Raw genomic sequence first — 11,693 nt, forward strand, 5'->3', positions numbered from 1 at the left:
CCTCTCCTTTTTTTAAAATGTTTATTTATTTATTTTGGGGGGGGGGGGAGCAGAGAGAGAGGGTAAGAGAATCCCAAGTAGGTTGTGTGCTATCTGTGCAGAGCCCAATATGGGGCTCGATCTCACAAACTGTGAGATCATGACCTGAGCTGAAATAAAGAGTCAGAGAATCAACCAACTGAACCACCTAGTGCCCCTCCCCTTACTCCTTGGTACACTTTTATAATAACTGCTTTACAGCCTTGGTTATCTAATCCCAACATCTACATCATGTCCGCATTGTCCCCTGTTACTGTCTTTTCACATGTGAGTTGAGATTTTCCTGGTTCTGTGTATGCTGAATAATTTTGAATTGTATTGCAGACATTTAGAAGATTTTTTTTTATTTAAAAATTTTTCTTTTAATTTTTTTTTTTTTTTTTTTTTTGAGAGAGAGACAGAGCATGAGCAGGGAATGGACAGAGAGAGGGAGACACAGAATCTGAAGCAGGATCCAGGCGCTGAGCTGTCAGCACAGGGCCTGACATGGGGCTTAAACCCATGAACCGTAAGATCATGACCTGAGCTGAAGCCGGACACTTAACTGACTGAACCACCCAGGCGCCCCAAGAATATTATAAGACTCTTGGGGGTGCCTGGATGGCTCAGTTGGTTAAGCATCTGACTTTGGCTCAGGTCATGATCTCACAGTTCATGGCTTCGATCCCTGTGTTGGGCTCTGTGCTGACAGCTGGGAGCCTGGAGCCTACTTTGGATTCTGTGTCTCCTTCTCCCCGTGTCCCTACCCTGCTCACACTCTGTCTCTCTCTCTCTCTCTCTCTCTCTCTCTCAAAAATAAATAAACATTAAAAAAAATTGAAAAAAACATTAGAATATCATAATTCTCTAGGTTTTGTTTAAATCCTGTGCAGGATATTAATATTTTTGTTCTAGCAGGCAATAGAGGTGGTTGGGTTCAGGCTACAAATTCTAACCACTATTTTGTAGTTTCCATGTCAATTCTGTTTTCAAAGCATTTGCAGTGCTATTTGGATCTGTCTTCCGTGTGTGCCACAATCTGGGACACGTGTGGTGGTCTGTCCTTCAGTTCAGTCCCAGAGTCTTCGCTGTGCTGTCTAGGTCTGTTCTGTCCTTGTGTAGCCTGAGGGGGAGCCTCAGAGTCTCTAATCAGCTTTACCTGTTAACTTTCCTGAGTTTCTCCTTCTCCATAATCTCTGGTACTTGCCGGCTCCCTGGACTTCCTCTTTGAGTCCTATATCCAGAAAGCTAGTGCTTTAGCTTTGCTGTTGCACAGCCTACTTCCTGGGATAGGCCCGTGTCTGGGGCCAAGCAATGGAGGGACAGAGAGGAAGCACCGACTATGATTTGTACCTCCTCCTGGAACCACAGCTTCTCTGTAGAAGAAGGTTTCCCTCCCTCAGAGATGTTGGTGCCTGTGGGCCCCCACTGCCGTTGGAGGCATTGCTACTGCTGGGGTGGCAGGATTTCCCGGGGCCGGGGCACTAGAGAACAGAGGAAAGAACAAAAGATGGCAGGCTTCCCTGAGACTCTCTGAGCCTTAGGAAATGCTTTCCTGGTCCTTGAGCCAGAACAGAACTGAAGGGCTTCTTTAGGGCCCTGGTGCCCATCCTGAGTTTTAGGCTGCTTTACATCTAGGCCAGGGGGTTCTAGCAGGGGAAAAACAAAACAGAAAACACTCACTGCTGATTCAGTGGTGCTTCGAATCCTGGTCTTCTTTCCCAGTTCACCTGCTTCTATTTATGGACTCCTCAAATGGCTGTTCCATGTGTTCCATCAGGGTTTATAGCAGCATTCAGTGAGAAAGGGTAGAATGCACTTACTCCATTGTACCTAGAGTTGGAATAATATATTTTATTTGCTGTCATGGGCTGAATGTTCGTGTCTCTAGGATTCATATGTTGAAGCCCTAACCCCCAATATGATGGTAGTTGGAGAGAGGGCCTTTCGGAGGTAATTGGGGTTAGATGAGGCCACGGGGATTGAGCCCTTCTGATGGGATTAGTGTCCTTATAGAAAGGGCCACCAGCGTGTACTTGTTGTCATGCTCTCTCTCCCTCCCACCCTCCGTGCCCTGTGAGGTCACAGAGAGAAGGTGGCCATCTCCGGGCCAGGACGGGCACCCTCTCCAGGAATTCAGTTGGCCACCACCTTGATACTGGATTTCACAGCCTTCAGAGCTATAAGAAAATAAATTTCTGTTGTGTAAGCCATCCAGCCTAAGGTAGTTTGTTGTGGCCATCCAAGCTAATTGAAGACATTTGCCAAAATACTCATGAAAAAAATTCATGGCGCTCCACCTTGATTGTGTCACTCTCCCCAACTCGTAGCCTTTCCGTGTAGTTCTGCATAGTTCCACCGAACATGTTTTCCCCAAGGTTTGCTAACAATTTATATTTAGCTGAATTTCCAGAAAGAGGAAACGATTCCCCAAAACTAGACTGGTAGCTTTAGTGCTTTTTATTGTTTAGTTATAATACCTCAAATATGTTTTCTGGTATGTCAGTGTTTTGAATTAATTTACTGCTTGATTGTTTGGGTCCTAGTCCCCTTGACTAAGTTTGCTTCAGATTTCACTGTAAATAATCTCAAGGCTAAGTGACCTACGTCCTGCATGGACCAATTCTTTTTATTATTTATTTCATGCCTTGGAGAAGCTTATTTCAAAGAGCATGTGGTTAGAAGGCCACAGTCCCCGCTTCTCCCCCACACAGCACGGTAAAACACAGGACACGAGAGTAGGTGCCGGATAAACCATACTTGAGTGGGGAGCAGAAAGGAATCACGGGACCCTTCTCTGCTCACTTAACAGAAGCCATCTCAGGTGTTCCCTTTTCCTTTTCCCTTTGCCGCAGTCTTCTACCTCCGTGAACTTGTGCTAATCGGTAGAGCTGGCTTTGAAGAGCTGCTGATCGTTGAGGATCGTTGAGGATCGTTGAGGGTAAAGCCTTTCCCTCATCCAGCTTGCGTCTCTTCCTGGGGGGCTTGCCCCGCCCCCGCTCCTACTCCACCTGTCCATACCGTCCTGCGGGTCAGGGCCAGCGCCCAGCTTTGACTCTGGCCCCGCTGGCCAGAAGGCCTTGGCTTGACTCGCCTGGGGCTCCCTTGAAAATAAAAGCCCATGACTTATTCTAGGATAAGAACACTTGTTTCCCCCTCCCACACTAGAGTTTTGTCAAAGCGTTACATTATTCCAGAGTTAATACGTAGGGTTTGCGAAACTGAACCCCAGTTGTGACTTGGACCCTTCCATCTTAGACAACATCAAAAGAGCAGCATTAGAGAAAAATAATCCCACCAGAGCTTGTTTGAAAGAGAAAAGTTAGCCTCTTGGATAGAAGTAGGTGTCCACGTTCCGGGAATTCTGGTTATTTGTGCCGCAGCTGAGAAAAGGTATATTACTGTGTTTGGTTTGTAATTAACACGGTCTCGTGGGCCTACCCCCCACCTCCCTACCCTCAGGGCACAGGATATTCACTAAGACTGACACTTCCTCTGTTGATGTTCCCTTTGGGAAACAAAAGATAGAAATGGTGATTAAGGTCTTTCCAGATAATATCCCACACCAAAGTATTGACAGAAAAGGTTTGCATAACATGACATGATAACGTAATGTGATGTATGAATATTATTACCTAAGGGTTATATTATACCCAGCCGATAAGTTATATTCGTATGGTTATGTGTATGTTTGTAAAAGTGCGTAGCCTTTCAGTCGTTGACTTTATAAATACTTAACCGAGTGTCTGTCTGGTATGGAAAAAACTGTGCAGGGGCGCCTGGGTGGCGCAGTCGGTTAAGCGTCCGACTTCAGCCAGGTCACGATCTCGCGGTCCGTGAGTTCGAGCCCCGCGTCGGGCTCTGGGCTGATGGCTCGGAGCCTGGAGCCTGTTTCCGATTCTGTGTCTCCCTCTCTCTCTGCCCCTCCCCCGTTCATGCTCTGTCTCTCTCTGTCCCAAAAATAAATAAAAAACGTTGAAAAAAAAATTTTTTTAAAAATAAAAAAAAAAGAAAAAACTGTGCAGGGCATTGTGAGAAGTACAGAGGTTTACACAAGATGGGGTTTTTTTGTTTGTTTTCTAGCCTTCAAGAAAGTTCAGTGCAGAGTGGGAGTAGCATCACTGAAGTGACGACCGCGACGTAGTTAGGAGTTGTCAGGATTTAAACTAGAGAGTGTGGATGAGGTTTTGACTCTGAATGTTACTGTACCTTCTGAGGGCTGTGCATCGGGCAGGTTCTCGGGAAGCCCCTGGGGGGTTTGTTGCTTGCCCAGTTGGGCTGGGATTAGCATCCTTCTAGTTTGTAGGAGACGTTATCCAGGAAGCCATCTAGTCTGTGGGGGAGGTGGCATCTCCTGAGTCTTGCTGCCACAGAGAACTTTGAATGGGTGGAAAAAGGAGTTTGTGAGCATTCTTGCTATGTCACAATGTTGGACATGTGACTTAAGAGAAGCATGTGACAGGTCAGTGTGATTGGACCATTTGATTACCAAGTCCAGACTCTAGAGTGACTCAGTGGCCAGTGCTGCTTTTTTAAACTGTTAACTGAAACATTGGTATGACAGAAGATCTATGAATAAAAGACCTAAAATCCTTTTAAACGTACTATTTATTGGGACATCCTGAAGGACTGGGGGAATCCTTATTCCCATATCATCTCCCATCTTGCACTTGTTGATAATTGTTCGACATTCATTCGGCATTTACTGGAAGCTTCCAGATGGCGGACAGCGTGCAAGGTGTCTGAGATGGCAGAAGGAAAATACAGAGGAACAGGCTGTATCTCCTCACTCGGTAATAACAACAGCTAACAGTGAATGCTCATTTAGTGTTTACCACGTGTGAGACTTGTTCGGAGAGATACATTTCTCTTCCCTTAATCCTTATAACAGCCGTATGAATCAGTACTATTATTGTCCCCACTATACGGTGGATGACACTGGCAAACAGAGAGATTGAGTAACTTGCCAAGTAATAGCCTTGCGAGGAATTTATGGTCTGAGTATACATAGTTGAGTACCTCCCTTTTTAGGGTAAGGCAGCGATGAATGGGGTATAGGGAAGCAAAAGGTGACTCAGGTAGAGTGTTTGCTGTAAACTGACACCCAGAGTATCTGACTCAAGAAATTCTTCATTCTGTGATCCGAAGAGAATTATGGAATGATAGGAAATAATTAAGCACAGCAAAACACTGGAAATATTTACCGGCAGTGGCAATCCAGTTTAATTTTATGTCCAGGACCACAGCCCTACATCTTCCTTTCAATATACATTATCAGGGTTAATGTATATAGTCAATCCAATAACAATGTTTTCTCCCCTCTCTCTGCTTTGGTAGAGGTACCTGTATGAAGGCTGCTTCGCTCTGGAGGTTTGGACCTGTGTGGGCATGTCTGGTAAAATGATAGGATGGATCTGCTGGGAGAGGACTTGCAGAATACCGGGGACCTTAGCGAGAAAATTCCTGAAGGTGGAAGACTGTAGAAATGGTAATAAGGCCTCAGCTGTTATAAGAGAGGGGTGACTTCAGTACTTGTGGTAAAAAGGCAGGATAGGTAGGGTCAAGTGGTAAGAAATACAGGAGACATATTTGTGTAGATCACTTAACAGTAGTATGTAATCAGTAAATACTCATTATTATTTGTATTATAGTACTCACCCCAGGCTGTCCCTATAAAAACACATATGCAGAGACCTAAGAGAAAAAGTGTGAAGATGCCAGAAGTCTTCATCAGACCATATAGATGTCCTTTAATGACCTTATAGATTGCTAAATGTTACCAACAAATGTTAATAATGATAAGTGGTGGTAGATAATATCACTATTGCTCTTATCTCCATTTTTTGTTGTCATTAATTTTATATTGTGGTCAGTTGGAAAACAGGACTTAATTTTGAAAATATTCAAATATTTAAGTAGATTTTTCTTTCTTTTATCAGTTTTTATTTTATTTTAAATTTTATTTTTTATTTTTTAAAATTTACATCCAAATTAGCATATCGTGTAACAATGATTTCAGGAGTAGATTCCTTAGTGCCCCTTACCCATTTAGCCCATTTCCCCGTCCCACAACCCCTCCAGTAACCCTCAGTTTGTTCTCCATATTTATGAGTCTCTTCTGTTTTGTCCCCCTCCCTGTTTTTATATTACTTTTGTTTCCCTTCCCTTATGTTCATCTGTTTTGTCTCTTAAAGTCCTCATAGCAGTGAAGTCATATGATTTTTGTCTTTCTCTGACTAATTTCGCTTAGCATATTACCCTCCAGTTCCATCCACGTAGTTGCATTAAGTAGATTTTTCTAAGCAGAAAGAGGAACGACATTCACGCAAATAGGCAAAGAACTTAATTGTCATTGGTGGGCATTATGGATTTTGCATTCTTACAGAAGCCAACTCGTGAACTGTGATTTTATTATCACAGAAATTAATTTCTTGCCAGGAGTCACTTTCTGCTTTTCTCAGCATTTGATATATGCAAGATCATTATTTCCTGTATCCACCCTAAATAGCTTACTTCTTTCCAGGCAAGTAGAGATTTCAGAAAGACGATGGGGAAATTCTTTTCCTTCTGATTGGTTCTTTGGCCCTTTTCATACCCCTCCCCCACTCCCTGCAGGGGGTGGTCATTAAAATGCCTCAGACAACTGTGGAGCCTTCAGGATGGTAACTGCGATATGATCATGTTACACACCCATTCAAAGTTCTCTGCTCCAGGGTCAAGGTTTGGATGATGTCACACAGCCTGTGGATCTCCTGCCTCCTGGACTGGTTTCTCTGTTGTGAGGAGGATAGGAAATGAGAGAAAGATGAACCCACTGTAAGTCTGAGGATGACATTTAACTACAGTCTGGTAAATTTTGAGATATTCCCATGTTGATAAATTAATCTAGTCCTTCTAACCTGGTATGTAACACTCTCTTGCATGAAAATATCACATTTTACTTGAACATATTGATGGACGTTTAGGTTCTGACTTTTTGCTCTTTCAGATACTTGCGCGCACATCCCTATGTATGTGTTTGTATGACATATACGAACGTTCCTGTAGGATGGGGGTCTTTAAACTTGCTAGCTTACCCCGCAACTTGGAAAAACTTCGCCTCCTTATACATTTAGAATTGGAATTAAACTTTTTACCAGGACTTCAACATTAGACATTTCTGAATGTTGTCAACAAATGTTAGTAATAAAAACTGGTGGTAGGTAATATCATTATTGCTCTTATTCCTGTTTTTTGTCGTCACTAATTTTATATTGTGGTCAGTTGGAAAATCAGATTTAATTTTGAAACTATTCATATATTTACATAGATTTTTCTAAACAGAAGGAGACGACATAACTTTCAGTAGTTGCGAAGGAATTAATTTCCTTGTGATGTAAACATTAGCATTTAAAAGTAGGATTCTTCAGTGTATCCAATTGAGTGTAAATACTCCAGTTGAGTGATTTGATACTCACTATTATCCATCAAATGTTAACAGTATGAACAAGGTCTCTTACAGTGGGAAATTTTACATCACTTCTTTTTCTTTCTGCGCTTGAATTTTCTTTCTACTGCTAAAATTCTACAGATTTTTATCTGAATGTATTACACATTATGTGTGAATGTTTTTTATTGGTCACTTACCATATTTCCCTACGACACAATGTATATATAAATTTTAAATTAAATTACATTAACTTTCCTTGACCATAATACTCCTAATGGTTAAGGTTTTTTCTGAATCATCATTATTTTTAGTTCATATTTGACCAGTGAAGTGCTTTGATTTTATTTTATTTAATTTTTTTAAATTTACATCCAAATTAGTTAGCATAGAGTGCAACAATGATTTCGGGAATAGATTCCTTAATGCCTCTTACCCATTTAGCCCATCCTCCCTCCCACAGTCCCTCTAGTAACCCTCTGTTTGTTCTCCATATTTAAGAGTCTCTTATGTTTTGTCCCCCTCCCTACAATAAAGTGCTTTTAAAGGTTAATAATTATTAAACATAAGTTAACAGAGCTTTAAAAATTGATTTTTTCCTTCTTCTGATTAATTAATTAACCAACTAACTAATTAATTAATTGATGTATTTATTTTTCTGAGGCCAAAGTTTACCATTTCATCTCCTGAGAAGATTCTAAATATGCCTATTTGTGCAACGCTCTTATTTACATTTGTTTATTTATGTATTTATTTAGTTAGTTAGTTAGTTTCAAGTGTTTATTTAACTTCTAGTTAGTTATATTGGTTTCCGGAGTAGAATATTGTGCAATATTGGTTTCAGGAGTAGAGCCCAGTGATTCATCACTTACATATGACACCCACTGCTCATCACAAGTGCCCTCCTTAGTGCCACTCACCCATCTGGCCCATCCCCCACTAAGAAATTCATTTGTAGATCATGAATGAATTTTACTTATTTCTAGAAGGAGACAGGGTCAGCATCAGTTTATCCCCAGGTTTTGCTTTTCATATTGTAAACACTGAGGAATATTGTTCACATAAATAAGTAGATGGCCATTGGAATAAATTGTGTAGGTGACGTTGCTCATTTATTTGAAAGCTTTCCAAATTATATGCCACACATCACTTAGTGGTCTTATTTTTAACGATTTATCAGTGAACACTTTGCACGGGTCTTCTGTCAGTTCACTAGGAAACAGGTAATGTTAGGCTAACATTCAAAAGTGTTTGTTAGTTGGTAAACTCATTCAGCTTCTCAACATTAATATTGTTTCCGGTTATCTCTAGCTCCTTTCAGGTTTTTGCCTTTGGGGCAATATATCGTTTAGCATTCACATGGAGACCGGTATCCCTTTCTGTTTTAAAGTGGAGAAAGGGCCTCTGTGAAGGGGAGGTAGGGACTAGGAACCACGGGGGCCACCTAACTACACTGGTTCTCAGGGAGTTCAGCTGTAGGCCGAACGTACATGGAAGATAAAAGTCTGGAATTACCCGCTGAAAACTGGCTGCGGGCCTCCGTTCTCTAGTTTGAAGCTCCTACTCTGAGGTTGATACCCAGCACCGGAATTGCTATCTCTTAACCTGTGTGGCCGGTTCATCGAACCCACGTCGCTGAGGACATGGCTCTGCCTCCCAAGGATTCAGGAGAAGTCCCCTCTGAAGGTCCCCATATGTGAGTCAAAGGAGTTTTCTAACTTTAGGAAAATCCCATGGTCATTGGATTCAAACAGCTGGTGGCCGACGAGTGGTACGCACCAGAGTTCGATGAGACTCTTCATCCGTTTCTATGATTTGCTTTGTGACACCCTATTTTTATTCATAACTTTCTTTCTTTTAAAGGGCGTCCTTAGTCTACATCAACTGAGGTGGGACAAAAACAGCACTGTACTTGGTTTGTGCTCTGTGCCCTGAAGCAGAAATGCCTTTAATTGTTCATTGCAAAATAAACAGATGTCTAGTGGAGAAGGTTATTAAAAATATTTTGTGCATTTTGGGAGAACTGGAGGTCAGGATGGCTTGACCTAGCATCTCACAGCAAACCCAAGTCAAGTAAGCCACCAAGGTAACATAGCCTATTCTTAGGGCAAAATTTTCTGGTTGGCTAATTTCTGGATATTATTAAAAGGGACAGTACATTTTGAAAATAGAATGATGGCTGTCCTCAGGCAGGAGAATTCTACTTTAAAAACAGAAGATTTAATGTGCCAGATTCACATCATAAGGAAAGGCTGCCCAGTTAATAGGACAAATGCCTCCACATTGTAAAATAAACAGGATTTGAAATGCAGACAGTCTTATTTTGCAGTTACAAGTTATTTTAAAAATCTTTATAAAGACCTAATACTAAAAGAATAAAACGTTTAACAGCAAGTCCACAAGAACGCATTAGTCATAAGGTACATCTTAATTAAGGCCTCTCTTCTACTTAGTTCAACAGGTGGCCTAGGAAGGGGGTGGTCCCATGAGCTCTAGCAGCCAGGGGCCCGGGACCTCACTCTGGGAGACAGCCAGGACAAAGGTACTACATCCAAGAAAGAACTTTCACATAAGACTTCAGTCTCAGAGCTAAGTAAATAAGGATCTGTTTGTTTGTTTGTTTTCTTCTTAGACCTTTTTCTTATGAACTCCCTTTTCCTCTAGAGTTTCCTGAAATGTAAAACCTGTACATCTTCTAAAAAATGCAACATATTTAAGTACAATTAATTAGCAAAAATCTACCAAAGAAAACTGTTTATCTGTTGTTTTTAGAAAAGATAAAATTTCCCTTCTAGGTTAGGTCTGACAACATTAGGTGTTTCTATGGTATTCTTTCTGAAGTTGCTACAAGATAGAAAAATCTAAATCACAATGAGAGTACCTTTCGAACTTCTTAATCCTAAAACGAGTTAACAAGAAGGCTGTGAAGCATAGGATCTAGAACTGCTATATTTTGTCACGAAGTGGAACCAGGGAAATTAGTGCCCCCCGCCATTGGGCTGCTAGGTTAGGTGGAAAAGATGAAATTAAGGGTACTGTCTGTATTCCTGTGGCTGAAAATCCAAAGGCATGAGGCAGAAGTATCATGTGCCGTGGGAGGTACGGCCCTTGGAGCCGTGTGGGCCCTGGCAGCACGGCAGACGTCACCTTCCCACCTGTCTCCTGGCCGTGCCAGTGTATTAATCAGGGGAACGTGGAAATGTACAGGTACCTTGAAATGTACGAGGAAAATGGGAATACGAGGGAGGAGAATGGCAAGAAAGAGGGCAGGGCAAGGAGGGGGGAAGGATGGGAGGAAGAGGGTGACTTGGTCCATTTGGGCTGCGGTAACTGAATACCGCGTCCTGGGTGGCTTCTCAGCAGTGGAAGTTTACTTCTCACAGATTGGGAAGCTGAACGTCCGCGATGAGGCTGCCTGCAGGGTCAGGTTCAGTCTGGTGTGGGCGTGCTTCCTGATTCATGGGGGGCTGTCTTCCACTGGGAACCTCACCTGGGTGGCGGAAGGGGAGGGCGCTCTGGCAGGCCTCTTTCCTAAGGGCACTGATCCCATTGGTGAGGGCTCCCCTCCTTCGGACCCAGTCACCTCCCAAAGGCCTACCTGCTAATACCATGACCTTGGGTTAATTTCAACCCAAGGTTTTGGGGAGGACACAGACATTCAGTGCATCGTAGTGTGGGAAAACTGAGGCTGTCCACAAAGGATCAGCACCTTTCCCAGCCTTCTCCATGTATGTGTGTTTGTACAAGAGGAAGGGGTGCCACTCTTGATCTCTTGGTTGTGGGTTACAGTATTGGGTGCAGAGATCACTTAAAAAAAATTTTTTTTAAAGAGGAAAAAATGGGAAGTGTAAAAGAAGAAAAGGCACTTTATCTGGGGAAGGGTATTTAGTGGGTCACTAGGAATTCATAACCACGTGAACGTGTTAGTTGAATAAACGTCTTCATATTGCTCCTTCTTCTCATGTCCCTTTTGTGTGGTCTCAGCAGAGTATATTTTATTATTTTGAGGTTTCGGTCTTGGGGGAAAGTTCAGAACTAACAGGCATAAATATTCGTGGAAGAGAGGCAAGCAGAGACGCAGTACTCTCTTACTTTCCTGCCAGGAACCAGCTGACCTTTCTCTGGCGCAAAGTGGCCTGGTGAGATCCAGAATTAAACTTTCTCTCTACAATGACCTGTTCAGACGGCAAATAGATCCATCATCTGGTTCTGGGCCCTGCGGAAGACACCCCCCCCCATCATAAGTCCT

General features: G+C 42.4%; 1 long non-coding RNA gene across 6 annotated transcripts in view; it reads left to right on the forward strand.

Annotated features, from left to right (window-relative positions):
* The first annotated feature begins 6 nt into the window (after positions 1-6).
* LOC125918439 (uncharacterized) overlaps positions 7-11,693 on the forward strand; it is an 18,564-nt gene continuing 6,877 nt past the window's right edge. For 2 of the 6 annotated variants that reach the window (XR_007456436.1, XR_007456433.1), the window contains exons 1-2: positions 4,394-4,811; positions 5,356-9,986. This is a non-coding gene — a long non-coding RNA (uncharacterized LOC125918439). Of the gene's footprint in view, positions 2,960-4,393; positions 4,812-5,355; positions 9,987-11,693 lie in introns of those variants that run through there. The other 4 variants (XR_007456437.1, XR_007456435.1, XR_007456438.1 and 1 more) reach the window with 4 other exon arrangements.

This window comes from Panthera uncia, unplaced genomic scaffold, assembly GCF_023721935.1.
Source record: "Panthera uncia isolate 11264 unplaced genomic scaffold, Puncia_PCG_1.0 HiC_scaffold_792, whole genome shotgun sequence".
Taxonomy (NCBI): Eukaryota; Metazoa; Chordata; class Mammalia; order Carnivora; family Felidae; genus Panthera; species Panthera uncia.